This window comes from Scyliorhinus torazame, chromosome 5 (genome assembly GCF_047496885.1).
Source record: "Scyliorhinus torazame isolate Kashiwa2021f chromosome 5, sScyTor2.1, whole genome shotgun sequence".
NCBI classification, from domain to species: domain Eukaryota; kingdom Metazoa; phylum Chordata; class Chondrichthyes; order Carcharhiniformes; family Scyliorhinidae; genus Scyliorhinus; species Scyliorhinus torazame.
Genome location: NC_092711.1, coordinates 87,827,502 through 87,840,697, shown reverse-complemented (window position 1 = coordinate 87,840,697; position 13,196 = coordinate 87,827,502). Strand labels below are relative to the sequence as shown.

General features: G+C 47.9%; 1 pseudogene; it reads left to right on the top strand.

Moving 5' to 3' along the window:
* The first annotated feature begins 39 nt into the window (after window positions 1-39).
* Window positions 40-8,503, top strand: LOC140418818 (uncharacterized; annotated as a pseudogene).
* Window positions 8,504-13,196: the final 4,693 nt, after the last annotated feature.

Sequence of the window (13,196 nt, the reverse complement as noted above, 5' to 3'; positions counted from 1 at the left end):
CCTCTCTCTTCCTACTGGCCCAGAGCTGCCGTCAATCACTCCCTGGGCCTTGTGAGCTGGAGCATGCGCAGTGCCGATGCTGCACTCGGACGGGAGGTTTCACCGATCTCCGGTGGAGGCTCCAAACCCCAATAAGGTTTCCGGGCCGGGTTTGCATCGAGCGGGGGGACAGCTGCGGCCTGCTCCCGGTGACAGGCCTGAGTTAACGGCCGCCATCTTTATAGAGGCTGCAAACCCGCAGGGGGCAAAACATCAGAGATAGAGTTTGTTGTGAAACCAATGGGATGTAAAACAGGAGGTCAGGGTTACAGTCAACAACAACAACTTCTATTTATATAACACCTTTAACATCATAAATCATCCCAGTCAACTTCACAGGAACATTATAAAACAAAGTGAGACACCCAGACACAAAAGGAGGTCAAAGAGGTGAGTTTTAAAGAGAGTCTTAAAGAAGGTAAGTGAGGTGGAGACAGGGAGGTTTCGGGAGAGAATTCAGTGCTTGGGGCCGAGGGAACTTAAAACCATGGTGGAGTAATTAGAATCGAGGGTGTGCAAGAGTCCAGGATCAGAGCTGTGCAGATATCCCAGGGGGTTGTGGAGCTGGAGGAGATGACAGACACAGGGAGAGACGAGGCCATGGAGGGATTTGAAAACAAGGGTGAGAATTGACTGGGAGCGAATGCAAGTCTCGGAGCACAGGGATCATAGGGGAAAGGAACTTGCTGTGAATTAAGACATGGGAAGCAGACTTTTGGATGGATTTAAGTTTACAGAGGTAGAATGTGGGGGAGCCAGGTGTGTAATGGAATTGTCGAATCGGGAGGTGACAAAGGCATGACCGAGGTTTCAGCCCAGGCACACAGACACAAGAGAGAGGCCGGATAATGTAATGTAGGTGGAAACGGGCAGTCTTAGTGATAGCACAGACATGAGTCCAAAGATGTGCAGGTTCGGTGGATTGGCCATGCTAAATTGCCTTAGTGTCCAAAAAGGTTAGGTGGGGTGACTGGGTTATGGGGGTAGGGTGGAGGTGTGGGCTCAGGTAGGCAGCCTTCAGGACGTGCAGCAATGCAGTATCGCCAAGCAGAAACTGATAGCCAAGTTCCGCACGCATGGGTACAGCCTCAACCGAGACCTTGGATTCATGTTGTATTACATTCACCCCCTACAATCTGGCCTGGGCTTGCGAAATCCTACCAACTGTTCTCGCTTGAGACAATTCACATCTCTTTAATCTGTGATTATCCCTCTCTCCAGTTGCACCGTCTGGACCTGTAAAGATTTAATTACCTGCAAAGATTTGCATTCAAAGTATCATCTTGCATCATTGAATTTGTCTATACATGTGGTTGTGGAACCCACCTCTTCATTCACCTGAGGATGGAGCTGCGCTCCGAAAGCATGTGATTCGACACAAACCTGTTGGACTTTAACTTGGTGTTGTAATACTTCTTACTGTGCTCACCCCAGTCCAATGCCGGCATCTCCACATCTAGACTAGTAAAGCAGAGAACCAGGCTGAAGCCCTGGGGATCGGGGTTCCACACGGCAGATCAACTCAGCAACGCAATTCAAGGGCAATTCAGGATGGGTGTAAATGAATACTGAAAATGTCAATCGCGTAACTTTTCCACACACAGAAATGAATGGGGTTTGATAATGTTTCTGTGCAGTTTTAAACCGAGGGCCTTTAAGCAAACATGATAATCACTACACTACAGAAACAGGGAACAGCACCTTCCAAACCAACAACCACTCCCATCTAATCAGCAGATACCCTTACATCAAGAACACACCAGACACTCCCCGCACACATTGACTGACACACCCACACACTCAGGCATGCAGCCACTACCATCTAGGACAGGAGCAGCAGATATATATTTTTTATTCAATTTTTGGCGGGATGTGGGCGTCGCTGGCTAGGCCAGCATTTATTACCCATTCCGAGTTTCCCATCAGAAGGTGATGGTGAGTTGCCTTCTTGAACTACTGCTGTCCTTGAGGTGTAGGTACACCCACTGTGCTGTCAGGGACGTAGTTCCAGGATGTTGCCCCAGCGACAGTGAAGGAGCGGTGATATATTTTAATGTCAGGGTGCTGAATGACTTGGTGAACCTCCAGGTGATGGGGTTCCCGGTGTCTGTTGCTCATGTCCTTCTAGATGGTAGTGGTTGTGGGTTTGGAAGGTGCTGTCTAAGGAACCTTGGTGAGTTACTGCAGTGCATCTTGTTGATGATTGGTTGATTTATTGTCACATGGACCGAAGAACAGTGAAAAGTATTTTTCTGTGGCCAAGGGAACGTACACAGTCCATACATAGTAGACAAAAAGAATAATTGTCAAAGAAAATAATTGATTTTATTGTCAGTCTGCAGACAGGAGCTGGAGAACTGAACCCAGGCAGAGGAGAGGGAGGGAGAAAACTGGGAGTGGAGGAAAGAAATGGTGCAGATGGGGAGATGAGTTTGGATTTCAGCCCAGGGAGAGTGTGTGGGAGGGGGATTTACAGCTTTGGGGGAACAAGAGAGGAAAAAATGTTCCAGAGAAACTAGAATTGTCTGTTCAGAATTTATATGCTCCACTGACAGTGATGACGTTTGTAAATTCCTTTTACAGGATATTAGAAAGGAGGATTTACAGATGTGAGACTGAAACTAAACATCATCTGACAGTCACTCAATTCATCAGGACCTGAAAATCCTCAGACTTTGAATGTTGAAGGAGAAACGATTGTCTCTTCTGTCTGTGAGAAACACTTTTAAACATCAGTGTGACTGGAAAGATATTGAGACAAACACACCTGAGTGAGAGTGTTCCAGTGAACTGACTGAGGAAAGAGCTTTAACCAGTTACACAGCCTGAAGAAACATCACGACCATTCACATTGGGGAGAAACCATACATGTGTCCTGTATGTGGAGAAGACTTCAAGCGATCATCCAACTTGGAGAGACACAAGGACACTGGCACCATGGAGAGACCGTGGAAATGTGAGGGATTCAGTTACCCTTCCCTGCTGGAAAACCATTGGCGCAGTCACACTGGGGAGAGGCCATTCACCTGCTGTGTGTGTGGGGAGGGATTCATTCAGTCATCTGGCCTTTGGTCTCACCAGCGGATTCACACTGAGGAAAAGCTATTCATCTGCACCTCCTGTGGAAAGAGGTTCAGGCATTCTTCAGCACTCACTGTACATCAACGCACTCACACTGGGGAGAGGCCGTTCGCCTGCTCCGACTGTGGGAAGGGATTCACTCAGTCATTCCACCTGCTGTCACACCAGCGTGTTCATAGAGGTGAGCGGCCATTCACCTGCTCTGTGTGTGGGAAGGGATTCACCGGATCATCCCACTTGCTGTCACACCAGCGAGTTCACATTAAGGAGAAACCATTCAGCTGCACTTCCTTTGGAAAGAGTTTCAGACAGGCATCCTCCCTCCTTGTACACCAGCGGCTCCATACTGGGGAAAGACCGTTTACTTGCTTTGTGTGTGGGAAGGGATTCACAGTTTTACCCACCCTTCTGAGACACCAGCAAATTCACACTGAAGAGAAACCATTCGGCTGCACCTCCTGTGGAAAGAGTTTCAGGCAGTCATCCAACCTCACTGCTCACCAACACACTCACACTGCGGAGAGACCATTCACATGCTCCGTGTGTGGGAAGGGATTCAATCGGTCGTCCAACCTCACTGCTTAACAGCGCGCTCACACTGGGGAGAAACCGTTTACCTGCTCAGTGTGTGGGAATGGATTCGTGAAGTCTTTCAACTTGCTGACACACCAACGCACTCACACTAAGAGACCATTCAACTGCTGTGTGTGTGTGGGAAGGGATTCACTCAGTCACGATGTCTCCAGAGACATCAGCAAGTTCATAAATGACTGCAGGGGTTGGATTCTGCTGTTGTTGCTGTTGTTTAGTATTGATCATCTGACAATATTTTGTACTTGCTGATGTTAACCCCTATAACCGCTGGAACTTAATCTGCTGAAAATGTCATTTATTGTGGGGGCTACCAGTATCTATTTTTAAAAGCACCATCTGTGATCTTTCCCCTTCATTCAAGAACTCTCAGCAGAAACCTGTTTAGAATAAATTTCTGAACTTTTGCTTCTATTTTAAATAAATCTTTGGTGTAAAATCTACAATTCAGCATCTGAAAGATCCGACTCCAGGGCTCAAAATATATTTTTTCAATGGCTCTTCTTGAGATTTTCTCGAGAGATGCTCTCTGATTTTCAGGAGTTAATTTTTGGTTTCCATGGTCTCCTTTTCCACTTTCACTGACTCCTTTATTAAGTGATGTAGTCACGCAATCACATTCTCGTCTGTACAAGGGGCTGTTTAGCACAGGGCTAAATCGCTGGCTTTGAAAGCAGACCAAGGCAGGCCAGCAGCACGGTTCAATTCCCGTACCAGCCTCCCCAAACAGGCGCCGGAATGTGGCGACTAGGGGCTTTTCACAGTAACTTCATTGAAGCCTACTTGTGATAATAAGCGATTTTTAAATTTCATTTGTGTTGAGTATTTTTTTAGTTTACTTTTAGTCGATGAGATAGCTCAAATACCAAAGACTGTGTACATATTAAATCTTTTAAATTGGAATCTATAAATTAGGGGCGGGATTCTCCGACCCCCCCCTCCGGGTCGGAGAATCGCTGGGGGTCGCCGTGAATCCAACCCCCACCGTCCTCCAAATTATTCGGCACCCCAAAATTCAGCCCGGCGTGAATCGCGCCGCCCGCCTCGGAGAATGGCGGGGACCGGCGCGACTCAATGGGCCCTGGGGCTGCCATAATTCTCCGGCCCACAATGGGCCGAAGTCCCGCCCGTTTTTTGCCAGTCCCGCCGGCGTAAATTGGAGTAGGTCCTTACCGGCAGGACCTGGCGGCGTGGGTGCCCTCCGGGGTTCTTGGGGGGGCAGGGGGGATCTGGCCCCGGGAGGTGCCCCCACGGTGGCCTGGCCCGCGATCGGGGCCCACCGAAATCCATATACACCACATCAACTGCTTTACCCTCATCCACCTGTTTGGTCACCTTCTCAAAGAACTCTATAAGGTTTGTGAGGCACGACCTACCCTTCACAAAACCGTGTTGACTATCTCTAATCATATTATTCCTTTCCAGATGATTATACATCCTATCTCTTATAAACCTTTCCAAGATTTTGCCCACAACAGAAGTAAGGCTCACTAGTCTATAGTTACCGGGGTTATGTCTACTCCCCTTCTTGAACAAGGGGACAACATTTTCTATCCTCCAGTCTTCTGGCACTAATCCTGCAGACAAAGATGACTTAATGATCAAGGCCAAACGCTCAGCAATCTCCTCCCTAGCTTCCCAGAGAATCCTAGGATAAATCCCATCCGGCCCAGGTGACTTATCTATTTTCACACTTTCCAGAATTGCTAACACCTCCTCCTTATGAACCTCAAGCCCTTCTAGTCTAGTAGCCTGAATCTCAGTATTCTCCTCGACAACATTGTCTTTTTCCTGTGTGAATACTGACGAAAAATATTCATTTAGCACCTCTCCTATCTCCTCGGACTCCAAGCACAACTTCCCACTACTGTCCTTGACTGGCCCTACTCTTACCCTAGTCATTCTTTTATTCCTGACATATCTATAGAAAGCTTTAGGGTTATCCTTGATCTTACCTGCCAAAGACTTCTCATGTCCCCTCCTGGCTCTTCTTAGCTCTCTCTTTAGGTCCTTCCTAGCTAACTTGTAACTCTCGAGCACCCTAACTGAAACTTCATGTCTCATCTTTACATAAGTCTACTTCCTCTTGACAAGTGTTTCGACTGCTTTAGTAAACCACGGTTCCCTCACTCGACCACTTCCTCCCTGCCTGACAGGTACATACTTATCAAGGACACGCAGTAGCTGTTCCTTCAACAAGCTCCACATTTCCATTGTGCCCATCCCCTGCAGTTTTCATCTCCATCCGATGTATCCTAAGTCTTGCCTCATCGCATCATAATTGCCTTTCCCCAGATATAACTCTTGCCCTGTGGTATATACCTATCCCTTTCCATCACAAAAGTAAACTTAATCGAATTGTGGTCACTATCACCAAAGTGCTCACCTACTTCCAAATCTAACACCTGTCCTGGTTTATTACCCAGTACCAAATCCAATATAGCCTTGCCTCTCATTGGCCTATCTACATACTGTGTCAGGAAACCCTCCTGCAAACATTGGACAAAAACAGACCCATCTAAAGTACTCGAACTATAGAGTTTCCAGTCAATATTTGGAAAGTTAAAGTCCCCCATAACAACTACCCTGTTGCTTTCGCTCCTGTCCAGAATCATCTTTGCAATCCTTTCCTCTACATCTCTGGAACTTTTCGGAGGCCTATAGAAAACCCCTAACAGGGTGACCTTTCCTGTTTCTAACCTCAGCCCATACTACCTCAGTAGACTAGTCCTCATCAAACGTCCTTTCTGCCACCATACTGCCCTTGACTAACAATGCCATCCCTCCCCCTCTTTTACCACCTTCCCTGAGCTTACTGAAATATCTAAACCTCGGCACCTGCAACAACCATTCCTGTCCCTGCTCTATCCATGTCTCCGAAATGGCCACAACATCGAAGTCCCAGGTACCAACCCATGCCGCAAGTTCACCCACCTTATTCCGGATGCTCCTGGCATTGAAGAAGACACACTTTAAACCACCTTCCTGCCTGCCGGTACACTCCTGCAACTTTGAAACCCTACTCATGACCTCACTATTCTCAACCTCCTGTATACTGGAGCTACAATTCAGGTTCCCAAGCCCCTGCTGAACTAGTTTAAACCCTCCCGAAGAGCATTAGCAAATTTCCCCCCCAGGATATTGGTACACATCTGGTCCAGGTGCAGCCCATCCCGTTTGTAGAGGTCTCACTGACCCCAGAATGAGCCCCAATTATCCAGAAATCTGAAACCCCTCCCTCCTGCACCATCCCTGTAGCCACGTGTTGAACTCCTCTCTCTCCCTATTCCTCGTCTCGCTATCACGTGGCACGGGTAACAACCCAGAGATAATAACTCTGTTTGTCCTAGATCTAAGTTTCCACCCTAGCTGTCTGAATTCCTGCCTTACATCCCTATCCCTTTTCCTACCTATGTCGTTGGTACCTATGTGGACCATGACTTGGGGCTGCTCCCCTTCCCCCTTAAGGATCCCGAAAACACGATCCGAGACATCACGCACCCTGGCACCTGGGAGGCAACACATCAACCATGAGTCTCTCTCGTTCCCACAGAATCTCCTATCTATCCCCCTAACTATGGAGTCGCCAATGACTAATGCTCTACTCCTCTCCCCTCTTCCCTTCTGAGCAACAGGGACAGACTCTGTGCGAGAGACCTGTACCCCATGGCTTAACCCTGGTAAGTCCCCCCCCCCCAACAGTATCCAAAGTGGTATACTTGTTACTAAGGGGAACGGCCACAGCTGATCCCTGTATTGACTGCTTCCTCCCAGCCCCTCTCACCATCACCCATCTATCTTTATTCTTCGGAGTAACTACATCCCTGAAGCTTCTATCTATGACCACCTCTGCCTCCCGAATGATCCGAAGTTCATCCAACTCCAGTTCCCGAACGCAGTTTCTGAGGAGCTGGAGATGGGTGCACTTCCCACAGATGAAATCAGCAGGGACACTTAACGGCGTCCCTCACCTCAAACAGGAGGAACATTGCACTACCTTCCCTGTCATCCCCTCTAGATAAAAAAAAAGAAAGAAAGAGCTTACCTGTTATTCACTCCCCTTCTCAGCAAGCACTCACTCAGCAACCTCTGCGCCCCGCACGATAACACATGAGGGAAAATAAATAAAAACTACTTACCAGTCACCAGCCAATCCCTTACCTGCAGGCTGTGATGTCACGGTTCAACTTTCCACTTCTACCTGCCCTCGAGTCTTCCTCTTGATCCTTACAGCGGTTGGTTATTTTTGGTTAGAGGAGGGGGTACGGAGGGAAACACTGAAGAAATGTTTTGGGTTTAAGTGTCACTTGACAAGAGCTCCTCCACAAACCACCTCCAAGTTAGGGTGAGCACACGGACGTATGCAAATTTCCCCTGCAACGGCCAATCAGCAGCTCCGCTCTACTGCCCTCTGCTGCTAGGTGCAGACTCGATGGGCTGAATTGCCTTCTTCTACACTGTAGGAATTCTATGGTTCTAAGTCATTTATATTGATCTAAATAGTTGTGGCCCCAACACTGATCCCAGGGGCAGTCCATTAGTTAATGTGCCAATTTGAAAATGACCCATTTATCCCAACTCACTCTTTTCTGTTAGTTATCCAAGCCTCTATCAATGCTAAAAAATCATCCCCAACACTATAAGTCCTTATCGTGTGCAATAACCTTGTATGTAGTACCTTACGGGTTCAATTCCCATACCAGCTTACCCGAACAGGCGCCGGAATGTTGCGATCAGGGGCTTTTCACAGTAACTTCATACTTGTGACAATAAAAGGTGATCATTATTATTACTGAATGCCTCTGGAAATCTAAATTGAACTTGTTTTATTGTCACGTGTACTGAGGTACAGTAAAACGTATTGTTCTGCCTTCAGTCCAGACAGATCGTTCCATGCATGAAAAAACATAGGACATGCATAAATACACAATGTAAATACATAGGCACAGGCATCGGATGAGAAGATTTGTGAAGAGATCAGTTCAGTCCATAAGAGGGTCATTCAATAGTCGTAACAGCGGGGAAGAAGCTGTTTTTGAACCTGTTAGTGCTTTTTCTCAGACTTTTGTGTCTCCTGCCCGATGGACGAAAGAAAAACACAGATGGGAGGGGTCTTTGATTATGCTGTCTTCTTTCTCAATGCAGCAGGAGGTGTAGATAGAGTCAATAGATGGAAGACGGGTTCGCGTGATGGATTGGGCGGTGTTCACAACTCTCTGTCGTTTCTTACGGTCTTGGGCAAACCACATCTACTGGTTCCCTTTATCCACCCTGCTTATTATATCCTCAAAGAACTTCAAGCTCCTCTTTTTGGAGGTGAGGATAGGGGATACAGAAGAGAGGGAGATCCCTTCAAAAGGAACTAACTTGTGTTGGAGATATTAAAAACATCTAACTGATTTGACTTTAATCCGGAATATTAATCCTATAACGGGGCTGGACTTGCTTTTCTTTAGAAACACACCCAAATGGATAAACAGCAAAGTTCTATCAAAGTAGTTACTTGTGAGCTCGCTGGTGTCTCAGCAGGGTAGATGAGTGAGCAAATCCCTTCTGACATATGGAGCAGGTGAATGGCTTCTCCCCAGTGTGAACTCGCTGGTGTGTCAGCAGGGGTGATGACTGAGTGAATCTCTTCCCACACATGGAGCAGCCAAATGGTCTCTCCCCGCTGTGAATACGCTGGTGTTCCAGCAGGTCGGTTGACCCAGTGAATCCCTTCCCACACACAGAACAGGTGAACGGTCTTTCCCCAGTGTGAACTTGCTGGTGTTTCAGCAGGGCGGAAGAATTAGTGAATCCCTTCCCACAAACAGTGCAGGAGAATGGTCTATCTCCAGTGTGAACTTGCTGGTGTGTCAGCAGGCGTGACGACCAACTGAATCCCTTCTCACACTTTTTGCAGGTAAACGGCTTCTCTCCAGTGTGAATTCGCTGGTGTACAGTGAGATCAGATAATTGCCTGAACCCAGTCCCACAGTCAGAGCACCTGAGGTCTCTCATTACTGTGAATATGTTGGTGGCGCAACAGTTTGCCAGAACTTTTATAGCAATTCCCACAGTCTGGGTATTTAAAAGGTCTCTCTTCAGAGTGAACACGCTGGTGAGCCAACAGGTTGCAAGACAGAGTGAATCCCTTCCCACACGTGGAGCAGGTGAACGGTCTCTCCCCAGTGTGACTGCGCCGATGAGTTTCCAGCTCAACTGGATAATTGAATCCCTTCTCACAGTCCCCACATGTCCATGCTTTCTCCCCGTTGTGTCTGCACTTGTGGTTCAAGAGGTCAGATGATTGGCTGAAGTCTCGTCCACACGCAGAGCATGTGTTTAGTTTCTCCCAACTGCGAATGGTGCTTTCTCCTTCCATATTCAAAATCCAAAGATATTCAGGTTACGATAAATTGGGCGACTCAATCAGATCCTGATATGATACCTAGTTCGAGTTTCCCAACTGCAAATTTGTCCCTTTCTCATACTCTGTGAAATTGATTAAAACCAGAAAAAGGTGTAAGTGCAAACCTACAAAAAGACAAAGGCAGGTTGTGAAACTGAGCCAACTGAATGTGGTGATGTGTGGGACCGGCACAAGGAAAAAGTGACCATAAAAACTGCTGAATGTTGTAAAAAACAAACTGGTTCAATTATGTTGTTCAGGGTAGGGAACCTGCCAAACTTGAGTTCATACAAATTTCTGCTGCCATGCCCCCTGAACTGAATCCCACTCACTCACTCATCACCCCTGTGCTCACTGATCTACATTGGGTCCCGGTTAAGCAACATCCTTGTTTGCAAATCTTGCTCCACCCTATTTCCAGCTACACAGATGTTTAAATCTTGAACCCAAATAAAACAGAAACACTTACGTTCAGGTACTAATAAACTGAGTTTCTCTCAGGTTTTGAAGTGAATCTTGGGTGAGTTATTCACCTTAAAATTCTGCTTTCCTAATGTCCTGTAAAAAGTCATCACTGTCAGTCCAGGATTAAAAATTCAGAAGAGAAAAACATTTCTCTTGATTTGAGTTTGCTGTGTGTAAATCCTCCCCTTCTAACCTCCAGTAAAAAGAGTTTCCAGAATCCATTCCTGTCAGTCTAGAAGAGAAATTCACAACATTTTCTCCTCCTCCCACTCCCCCCTGATGTCATGTGCAGCCTCCCGGATGTTGCCCCGCCTGGATTAAACATTAGATTCTTATTCTGCCATCTCCACAGGGTGTTTATGGAGCCTCCACATCCATTCCGCCACCTCAGTTACCCTTCTATAATCAGCCGTTATTTACTCATTGAGGCATTTCTCATCCATTAGCAGATTTAGATCAACGAGTCAAAACTTTTCTCTTCTGGTCACTGGGACCCTGAAGCCCCGCCCACTCCATTACGTAAAACAAATAGTCCCGCGTGCGCACTGCTCCTGCTGAAACAAGATGGTCTTCAAATCTGGACCTATTCTCAGGAAAAACCCTCCGATCTACAAACTCCGGACTTGCGGGGTCATATTTGGTCTTGGGGCCTACACCAGGTGTTTCTGAAGCCTCCGCTCCCTACCCACCCTCACCTCCCGGCTCCATTCCTCCCTCCGCCCCACCCACTCTCTCCCATGAACAAAAACCTCTCCCGCAAGATGACGGGTCTCCCCAGGTTCCTGTTCGTTTTTCAATGCCTCCCCAGTTTCATCCCCAAGTCCTTTTTTAAGCAGGTGAATAGGATTGTTATGGGATTTGTGTGGGCGAATAAAACCCTGCGAGTTAAAAGGGCATTCGTGGGGAGGGGGAGGGGGAGGACTGGCTCAGCCGAACTTCTACAGCGATTATTGGGCGGCCAATGTGGCCATGATTAGAAAGTTGATGATGGAGGAGGGGGCAGCTGGAGATGGCGTCATGCAGAGGCACCAGCCGAGGGGCACTAGTCATGGTGCCGCTGCCGTTCTCACCGGCGTGATACACCACAAGTCCGGTGGTGACGGCGGCACTGAGGATTTGGGGACAGTGAAGGAGGCACAGGCAGGAGGAGGGGGCCTCAGTGTGGAGCCTGATACGGAATAACCACAGATTTGCTCCGGGTAGGATAGATGGGGGGTTCCAAGACTGGTATAGGGCAGGCATTAGGAGAATGGGGGACATGTTTATAGACGGGACTTTCCCCAGTGTGCAGGCGCTGGAGGAGAGGTTCGGCCTGCCCCCGGGGAATGCGTTCACGTACCTCCAGGTTCGGGACTTTCTTAAAAAGCAGGTGGGGACATTTCCGCTGCTGCCCCCGCGTAGGATACAGGACAGGGTTGTGTCTAGCATCTGGGTAGGGGAGGGGAAGGTGTCGGACATATATCAGGAGCTGCAGGAGGCTGAGGATGCCTCAGTGGAGGAGTTGAAGGGCAAGTGGGAGGAGGAGCTGGGAATGGATCTGGATGAGGGCCTGTGGGCTGATGCCCTGGGCAGGGTAAATTCCTCCTCATTATGTGCCAGGCTCAGCTTAATTCATTTTAAGGTGGTGTATCGGGCTCACATGACGATGGCGAGAATGAGTAAGTTCTTTGGGGTGGAGGACAGGAGCGCAAGATGTGCAGGGAGTCCGGCGAACCATGCCCATATGTTTTGGGCATGCCCGGCGCTTAAAGAATTCTGGCAGGGCTTTGCGAGGGCGATGTCCAGGATCTAGGACACTCGGGTGAAGGTGAGCCCAACAATAGCGATATTTGGGGTGTCAGAGGATCCGGGAGTGCAGGAGGCGAAAGAGGCTGAGGTATTAGCCTTTGCCTCCCTGGTAGCCCGGAGATGGATCTTGCTAATGTGCAGGCACTCAAAACCCCCGAGTGTGGAGACCAGGGTTAGCAATATGGCGGGGTTCCTCAGCCTGGAGCGAATAAAGTTCGCCTTGAGAGGGTCTTTGATGGGGTTCTCTCGGCGGTGGCAACCTTTCCTTGACTTTCTAGGGGAGCAGTGTCAGCAGCAGCTGCATCCCGGGGGGGGGAGGGGGACTCAGGTGGGGGGGAATTGTGGATATAATGTGAATTTTGCTTTGTATAAAGACAACACCCACCTTGTTTGTTTAATAATTCTCGTTTATTTTTGTTATGTAAAAACGTTGGTTGGAAAAAGCTTTAATAAAAACATTTATAAAAAAACCTCTCCCGTACTCACCCGCCTCTGGGCAAGGTGACACTGCGCATGTTCCGCGGAGTTCAGCACTGCGCCTGCGCACTGACCTCCCGCAGTGTGAATAGGGCACATTCACACCCGCAGGGAATGCTGGGTAACAGCAACGCCATTGAAGTATCCAAACAGAAGGAAACCAATTTTGTTACGCAATTCAAAGAAATTAATAAATACAACACATACATTCTTGTGAATATCTGCGCTGTTGTATGCCATTACTAAAAAACCTTTATTTTCCTGTCAGTACATGATTAGTTTTTTGACATTTTTCCAACTTTTCCCTGACTCCTCTCAGGGTGCTAAGTCTGTGCGTCAATCCCACAGTCACTGGTTCCTC